Below are 8,614 nucleotides of genomic sequence, written 5' to 3'. Positions count from 1 at the left end.
TTTCTTCTTTTGTGTTTTCCTTCAGAGGAATAGTGTATCAAAAGCAAATGTGAATAGGGGATCTGAAACCAAAATCATTAGTTTGGGAAACAGTTAATTGTTCATTGGATAACTGAAGAGAGCAGCTTCAGTCCAGAGACATGGTTTTAGGCAAAAAATAAAACCCTGGTCCTTTCTGCAAACTGGCATTTGAAGATGAGATCCCAAATTCCTAAAAGACTGAGCTAAATTTATTGTATTACTTCTAAAAGTAACATGGTTAACTGAAAGAAAACCAGTAGGCATTCATAAAAAAGGGTTCCTAGAAACATAAAGAGAATGATCTATATAAAGCAACTCTAAAAGATTTGTTAGACTAAGATACACCTCCAACAGAAGTAAAAGATTCATGATTATTATCCCTATACACAGGATTCCTATAAACTACACCAACAGTTTTGTGACATTTAACAACAGGCATATATCCTGAGAAATGCTTTGTTAAGACAGTTTTGTTATGTGACCATAAGAGTAGAAAACACGAACACCCGGTGCCACTAGGCTGAATATCAAGGGATTACTGTAGTATTGGGTGGCTCATCAGAACATGGCACATTCATGGAATTGTTGGTCATTTTGGGCTTTTTTATGGTAGGTATTGTTTCAGGCCTTCATAGTCTGCTTTAAGAGGAAATAATCCTGCAAGAGACAGCCTTTAAAGAAATAAAGTAACTTGCCCATGTTACACAGTGAGTGAAAGAGCTGTGACTCCCTCCAGTGGCCATTCAATCTGTGCATGAGCCAGTGTGCTCTTCTGTAAACATGAAAAGATCCAAAGCAATCACTGAAACACAAATCTACCATCAAAAGGTACACAACAATCAGATGGCAAACATCAGCAACTACCTACAGTGCTAACAAAAATTAGGACAGTTATTTTATTAACATTTTTGTTGGAAGTGTAGATTGTACCAGTCTTTTTAAAAGGTAATTTGAAAGAAATTAAAGTTTGAAATGTGTGTTTTTTCAGCCAGTAGCCCTTCTTTGAAGATTCTCTAAACATATGCTAAAAATAATAATACAGACAGATATAGTATAAGAAGTTAATTGAACATGGAAGTCAGATCTCTTATTCAACTGTGGTCTGTTCATAATGTATTTCTTAAGCAAAAAAGTATTAAGGGAAGTTATGATGGCAACCCACTTTTATAAACACAAAAAAAAATACAGTGTCTAAATGAAAATGAAAGAAAGGGGGTTAAAGAGTTGTCGTAGACATTAAGAGTTCCAGCTGCTCTTGTAGACCCTCAATTCAGTTCCTAGCACCCATATGGCAGCTTACAACCATCCCAAGCTCCATGTGATGCCTTATACTGACCTTGCATACCATGTGTGTGCATACCACGTGCATACATACACACATACATGGAGGCAAACACTCATACACATAGATATTTTTAAAAGATACAAAATCTAAAGTAGCAATTATCTACAGTAGTAGCAAAAATTAGAAATAAATGAGAACTTTTAATACATAATTGGTGGGAATGTACATTGTTCCAGTCTTTCTAGAAGGTGATTTGATATCAGTTAAAATTAGGAAACACTTGAATGAAAAGCTCAATAGATTTGTTAACATGGCTTTGTGGTTATATAAAGCAAGTGCCCTTTATAAGAAAATGCTGTTTCTAAATTTAATAATTTGAATATAACTTTAAAGACTGTTACATTGAACCTGGACTTTTTCCTGATCAAAATATAATGTTCAAATGGGCAGCACAGCACTAAAAGTTCAGAGGAGGACAATTGCTGCATGTTAAAAGTCTGTCTGGTACATGGCTAGTTTCAAGAGTTTAAAATATAAAAAAAATTAAAAAATTAAAAAATCATGGTAGAGCATCTGCCTCATACATTCAAGGCTTAACTTGAATCTCCAGTTCTAAAAGAAAGAGGAACAGAATAAAGATGAATTTCACAACTCCCTTTTGAAAAATGCTTGCATTCCAGATGACCAAAGCTCAACCTTTGAAAAGGCCTCTTCCTACAGCAGAGAAAGGGCTGACCATTAGCCACATTCTGAAAGAAGACTGGTCATCTCCTTTTATTCAGTGGTTTTCAACCCAGGAGTCTCAATCCCACAGGGTCACATATCAGTTATTTACATTACAAGTCATAGTAGTAGAAAAATTAAGTAGCAACAAATAATTTTGTGGTTGAGGGTCACCACAACTGGTTGTGAGTTACCACAACATGGGGAACTGTATTAAAGAATCACAGCATTAGGAAAGTTGAGAACCATTGCATCTGTTCTTCGAATAAACACACTTCTCGTCCTGTTAGGCAAGTATAATCCCACTAAATTCAGGTTCTCAAAGAGGAAGAACCAACAGGATATTGGGAGAATGGTTCAATCCAGATCCAAAGGTCAGAATCTTTGTTCTTTCTGTTTACCGGCATTGGAAGTAGATCTTCCTGTACTTAGTCCTCACACACTAGTCTTGAAACTAAAAATATTGCTTTGCTTGGTTTCTCTGTTCTCCCTAACCCAGTACAAATGACACAAGATTAGCAATCATACCTACTAGATTTTTTTATAGCCAAAGACATAAGCAACTGTTGAGACTTGCCTTAAAAATGTACCCATCATCTCTTCTTCCACTTGCCAGTTAGAAGCTAAACCTAATGCTTGAATCCTGAGGTGTGTTGCTGTTGGACCTTAAGGAAGACCTCTGAATGGATGCTGGTAGAGCCAGAGAGCAGAAGATTCCTGATGAACATTGATCTAAATTATTTACCTTTGGACTTCATTTCTAGAAGACATGTTTGTCTTCTTCACATCGCATTTGAGATTTTTCTCTCCTTCAGACCTAAATAGTTTGATGGAAACATTTTTAGGAATAGCTTATTCCATTTGTACTACTGAATCAACTTGCTATTAGCCAGGCTTATAGACAAGACAGCACTGCACTCTTAAGTAGATGAACAAGTGAGTCATGAATCAAGCATTTATCTCCTATTGAAAAGTAACAAATCGTTTTCTTTGTTTATCAGCTAGGTGGCCCTCTTCTATTCCAATGAGATCTCTGCATTGGATATCGATTGTTTTTATCTGCCCACTATCTATCCTTCCTCCTTTTCATGAGGATATTTGCGTTGTCTTTGTCTTTTCCAATTCTCTTTCACTATCTGGACATATGCTAACCATCATCTCTGAGTCTATTTATTCCGTTTAAAAACAAACAAACAAAAAAAAAACAATCTATCCCTTGTACTGCCAGTTAGAAAACAGGCTGGTAAACACACATGCCATGACTGATACACAATAAGCCCTCAGCAGATATCAACTGTTGGTGATATCTTTAAGGTGACATCCTGTGAGGTTCAGCATAGCCAGTAGCTATTCCCTTGTCTTTTGTTTAAGATTGGTGTGTAAGAGAGACCTGCATATATGTATGTGTACCATATTCATGCCTGGTACTCTCAGATGCTAGGAAAGAGCATAATTCAGGTTTTCTGGAAACTAGAATTAAAGATGTGAATCATGTGGGTACTAGAACTAAACCTGGGTGCTCTGCAAGAGCAGCAAGTACTCTTAACCACTGAGTCATCTCTTTAGTCTTCCTTGCCTTCTTTTTATTTTTAACCTTAACCTCAATCATTAAGATCTGTGACATGCACACACTATCATATTCAATATATTTTTTAAAGGAAAATCAGTCCTAAGAAATGCTGTTATTTTTGGCCTTTAAGCAAATAGGGTAAGAGGCATCGATAAAGGGGGCTCTGATTTCTGTATCAGAACAGCCTAGGACAGTCCACTTAAACAATGGATCCCCATTTCTCTGACTTCATCTAACAAACAAAAAAGGCACAGGTAGAACCTACTACCTTGGCACACACCTCTTATAATCCCAGCTTCTTAAGAGAGTGAAGCAAGAGTGTTGTGAAGAGCTAGAGATAGGGCTCAGAAATTAAGAGCACTGCTTATTCCTGCAGAGGACCAGAGTTTGGTTCTGATCACCCGCTTAGACCTTCTTTTGACCTCCATGGCACCAGACACAGGTGCTCATACACAACATGCAGGGAAAACATTCATATACATATTTATTTAATTAAAGATGATTAAGGTCAAAACAAACCTAAGCAACATATTAAGAACCTGTCTCCAAGAAAAAATCCTGTACTTGTACAGCCACAAGAATCAAAGTTAGGTTATAATTATAAACTATTAGGATAGTTTTACCTCTATCTACAGCTTTATCTCTAGTTGTCATCCTGACCATCAGGCCTTAAATTTTAGGCACAATAGATGAAATTAGATCTAATCATTGATTCAGGAAATGAAGTGAAGACAGACCATTGATCTCATCAAGTGTTGAACATAGAGAGTTTAGGAACCCATAGGCTCATTCTCTCCATCCTGAGACCACAAGAAATTGACTTCAGTCACAAGTACTTGCTGACATGCATAAAAGAAGATGATGGTCTTTAGAACCACATCTGAAGTAAACTGAATTAGCATTTCAAATCAGATTACCTTGTGCTACCATAATTACACTGTAGCACATTCTATATACACCCTACATTATTCATTTTCCAATGTGATCCTTTAAAGTATACTATATAAACATGCTCACATGTACATGCACATGTCACACAAGACTAATCTAAGCCACAGGGTCAGCATGGAGTATTAAAGTAGGCAGCCTGTGGTAAGAGGAAGAGACCATACCCACCCTCCAGAGAAAACGAGTCCCAAGTCATATGGCCTCTCAGTTTTTCCTGGCTCAGAGTGTTCACTCCCATTCCTATCGCCCAACCACTTTGGGATTCTCCAGTGCATCTAACTACAGGAAACTTAACAATGATACAAACTGAATGTGAAAAGGACTCACAAAACCTCAAGGCTGCAATAGCAGACATCTTTGGCTTCTGCTGAAAAGTAAATTGATACCAAGTTGTTCTTAGCTCTTTGCCAAGTGCATTGCAGTGTGCTCATGCCTGGGGCACCCAAGAAGGAAACAAGGACTCAGGCTGTGTTTGTGTATTTGCCTGGAAACTAGAAACCTCTTTTAAGTTTCATCTTTTAAGGTAAAGAGCCCCAATCAGACAGCATTCTGTCCCAACAGCTTCCCTCCCAGAGTCTCATCTGTGTGCACTTATTTCATGATAACTGGATAGTCTTGCTTCATTTTCAGAAGCAGAGTGTGATGGCCCAGCCTATAATCCCAGTGACTGAGGAAGCTGAGGCTGAAGGATGAGTTTGAGGCCAGCTTGGGCAGGGAACATAAAGAGACCCTATTGCAAAATAAAAGTTATAAGAGGGCGAGGATGCAAGTCAGGAGAACACTTGCCTAACATATGTAAGGTCTAGTGTATATGAGAGCCTATGTCTGATGCACAATTTACTTCAAGAGAGAGAAGAGTCACAATGCACCCGTGCTTCTGCATTGGCTTTCTGCCCTTATGACAGAATATATGGGAAAAGCAATCTAAAAGAAAAAATGCTTTAGTTCATAGTCCCTTGACCCTGTCACAGAGCCTGAAGCAAGAAGACACGGCCGGTGTCTTTGTGCTAAACTCCAATCTCCCAATAGCCCATTTAGCTATGAATTCATCAGTGGTATTGCAATCTTCATGAGTAAATCACCTCTCAAAAACACTAGATGGCTATCAGGCTTTCAACATATGAGGCCCACTTATATCTAAACCACAGTGCATGCTTACTTCTCTCATTCCCTCGTATTTCTTCCACTGAGAAAATGAGCCAAGTGTTCATGAGCCTCCAACATAGAACAAGAAACCATTTCTATATTTCCATGTGCTAGGTCTACACAGAGGGGACATTCCTGTGTTGGCTCTGTTCTCAAATCCTGTAGTGCTCACTGTTCTATACCCATGCCCAGTGAAGTTTCATGTGAAGAAAGAGCATCAAACATCTGTCAAGACTCAAAAGACAGATGGTTCTGCAGATGAAAGCACCTGTTTCACAAACTTAAGACCTGAGATTGACTCTTAGATCCCATTTAAAAAAAAAAAAACTGAATGTGGTGGCATACATTTGCAGTCCTGGCACTCCTACTACAGAATGAGAGGCAGAAATAGGAGAACCTCTTGGAAGCTCAGTGGCCAGCTAGCCTGGAATATGAAATACAACAAAAACAAGAGAACCCTTGCCTTAACAAGATGGAAGGAGAGACCTGACTCCCAAAAGTTGTTCTCTGACTTCCATACATATGTCTATCAATCAGACACACACACACACACACACACACACACACAGATAAATAAGTAATAATAAGAATTTGAAAGCTTTAAATTCAGACGCACATAGCATTACCTTATTCTGTATGTCTCTGGGGTAGATTTCCTTCCATATCATAGGAAGTTTCCCATACTCTTGTATTTATACTTATAGGTCATTTAATTCTACTCAGAGTCTGCTTACTCACATACCATCCTTCACACACATCCCAACCCCAGTGTGACTTTAGAAAACTGAGAGGCCTTGTCAAGAAGGTCACACATGGAAGCTTCTCTGCACATTATTGGACACCAGGGCTGCTTTTTCCTTTTGGTATCATTATCTCCCCATCTCTGTCTCCTTATTTAAAACTCTTCCACATCCCTGAAACACTAAATTCTTCAGGACTTACCCTGGATAGGAGGCAGCAATATTGACCTCCTTCTGCTGGGACCAGAAACAGAGGTTTCCAGTCCCGGAAGATGTATAACATTTTTTTCTTTTAAAGACATGTTCTCACTGTGTAGCAAAGGTTGGCCTGAATATAGCAATGTGGACCAGAAATCTGCCCCTGCTTCCAAAGAGCTGGAAGTAAAAGCAGCATATATTTGCTTTTAATAACTTGCTATGCTATAGTAGATAAAGAAATTCTGCCTGGAAAAAGGAGGCATCAATATAAAGTCCTATAGCTAGGAAATGGCCAGGTTAGGTTTCAGAGGTGCTTGATCTAACCTGATATTTCTTACTCACGGGTCCTCAGACACCATTATTGGAATAATTTTAGAATACATTAAACAGGGGGAAGAGTTTGTGGGAGTGGGACTAGAAGGAGAGAAGGGAAGGGGACTGTGATCAGGATGTAAAGTAAATAATAATAAAAAAGAATACAGGGGGCTGGTGAGATGGCTCAGTGGTTAAGAGCACTGACTGCTCTTCCAGAGGACCCGAGTTCAAATCCCAGCAACCACATGGTGGCTCACAACCATCCGTAATGAAATCTGATGCCCTCTTCTGGTGTGTCTGAAGACAGCTACAGTGTACTTACATATAATAATAAGTAAATCTTAAAAAAAAAAAAAAAGAATACATTATACATTCCCCAGGCCCACACTGGCCAACAGAATGATAAAATGTACAAAGCATCTGTATACTTTAAATATTTCAGGACGCTTCTAGAACTTCTGTATGGAATTCCAACAACCTCATAATACTGATGTTGCAGACAGACTCTGTCTCCTCTCCAGTGATTTGTGTCTTCTATTGTTCTTACTTGCTGTGGCACAGATTATTCACACCGAGTGGTATAAACAACAGAAATTCGTTTCTCAAACTTCTGGAGCATGAAAATTCTGTGGTGATGATGATGACAAAGCCACTTTGGTTTCTGGTGAAATATTCTTCCTGGCTTGTGGGTGACTGCCATCTCAGCAATGTTCGGGTGTGACTTTCCTTGGTATATGTAGATGAAGAAAATTTTCTCTGACATCTTTTCTTGTGTCAGGATGTCACCCTTTCTTCCTCAGTTAACCTTTATTACTTCCTTGAAGTTTCATCTTCAAATACAGTCCTTCTTCATTACATCTTCAACATGAATGCTGAAAAACGTTCAACTTACAATATTATTGTTCCATTGAACTGGTACTTTCACCACTAGTTTTAACCAATGATGTCTGGTAAAGAGGAACAGATGTTACCCTATGACTGTGTTAGATTATATAAAACATTATTGTGATACTGTATAATATGTTACCATATTCTGTTGCATCTTGCTAGCATATTTGTTCTCAAAGTTTTCTTTGATGGTTTATTAAAGAAAGTTGTCACGTTAGAAAAGTTTACAGTATATTCCAACCAAAGGATATCAAGAAACTAGAGCTCACTGGGCAGTGGTAGTGCATGCCTTTAATCCCAGAACTTCGGGGGCAGAGGCAGGCAGATTTCTGAGTTCAAGGCCGGTCTGGTCTACAGGGTGAGTTCCAGGACAGCCAGGGCTATACAGAGAAACCCTGTCTCAAAAGAAAGGAAGGAAGGAAGGAAGGAAGGAAGGAAGGAAGGAAGGAAGGAAGGAAGGAAGGAAGGAAGGAAGGGAAGGGAAGGAAGGAAGAAAGGAAAGAAAGAAAGGAAAGAAGGAAGAAAAGAAAGAGAAAGAAGGAAGGAAGGAAGGAAAGGAAGGAAGGAAGGAAGGAAGGAAGGAAGGAAGGAAGAAAGAAAGAAAGAAAGAAAGAAAGAAAGAAAGAAAGAAAGAAAGAAAGAAAGAAAGAAAGAAAGAAAGAAAGAAAGAGAAAAGGAGCTCTTTCATACAGCGACAGGGGAATAAAAATTCTGCCAATAGCATAACAACATGAAAATGGATTCTTACCCCCATGAAAGTAGATCCTTCCCATTTGTCTT

Source organism: Apodemus sylvaticus, chromosome 11 (assembly GCF_947179515.1).
Source record: "Apodemus sylvaticus chromosome 11, mApoSyl1.1, whole genome shotgun sequence".
In the NCBI taxonomy this organism is placed as follows: Eukaryota; Metazoa; Chordata; class Mammalia; order Rodentia; family Muridae; genus Apodemus; species Apodemus sylvaticus.
The sequence above is the reverse complement of the archived record's forward strand: the minus strand, read 5'-3'. Positions refer to the sequence as shown.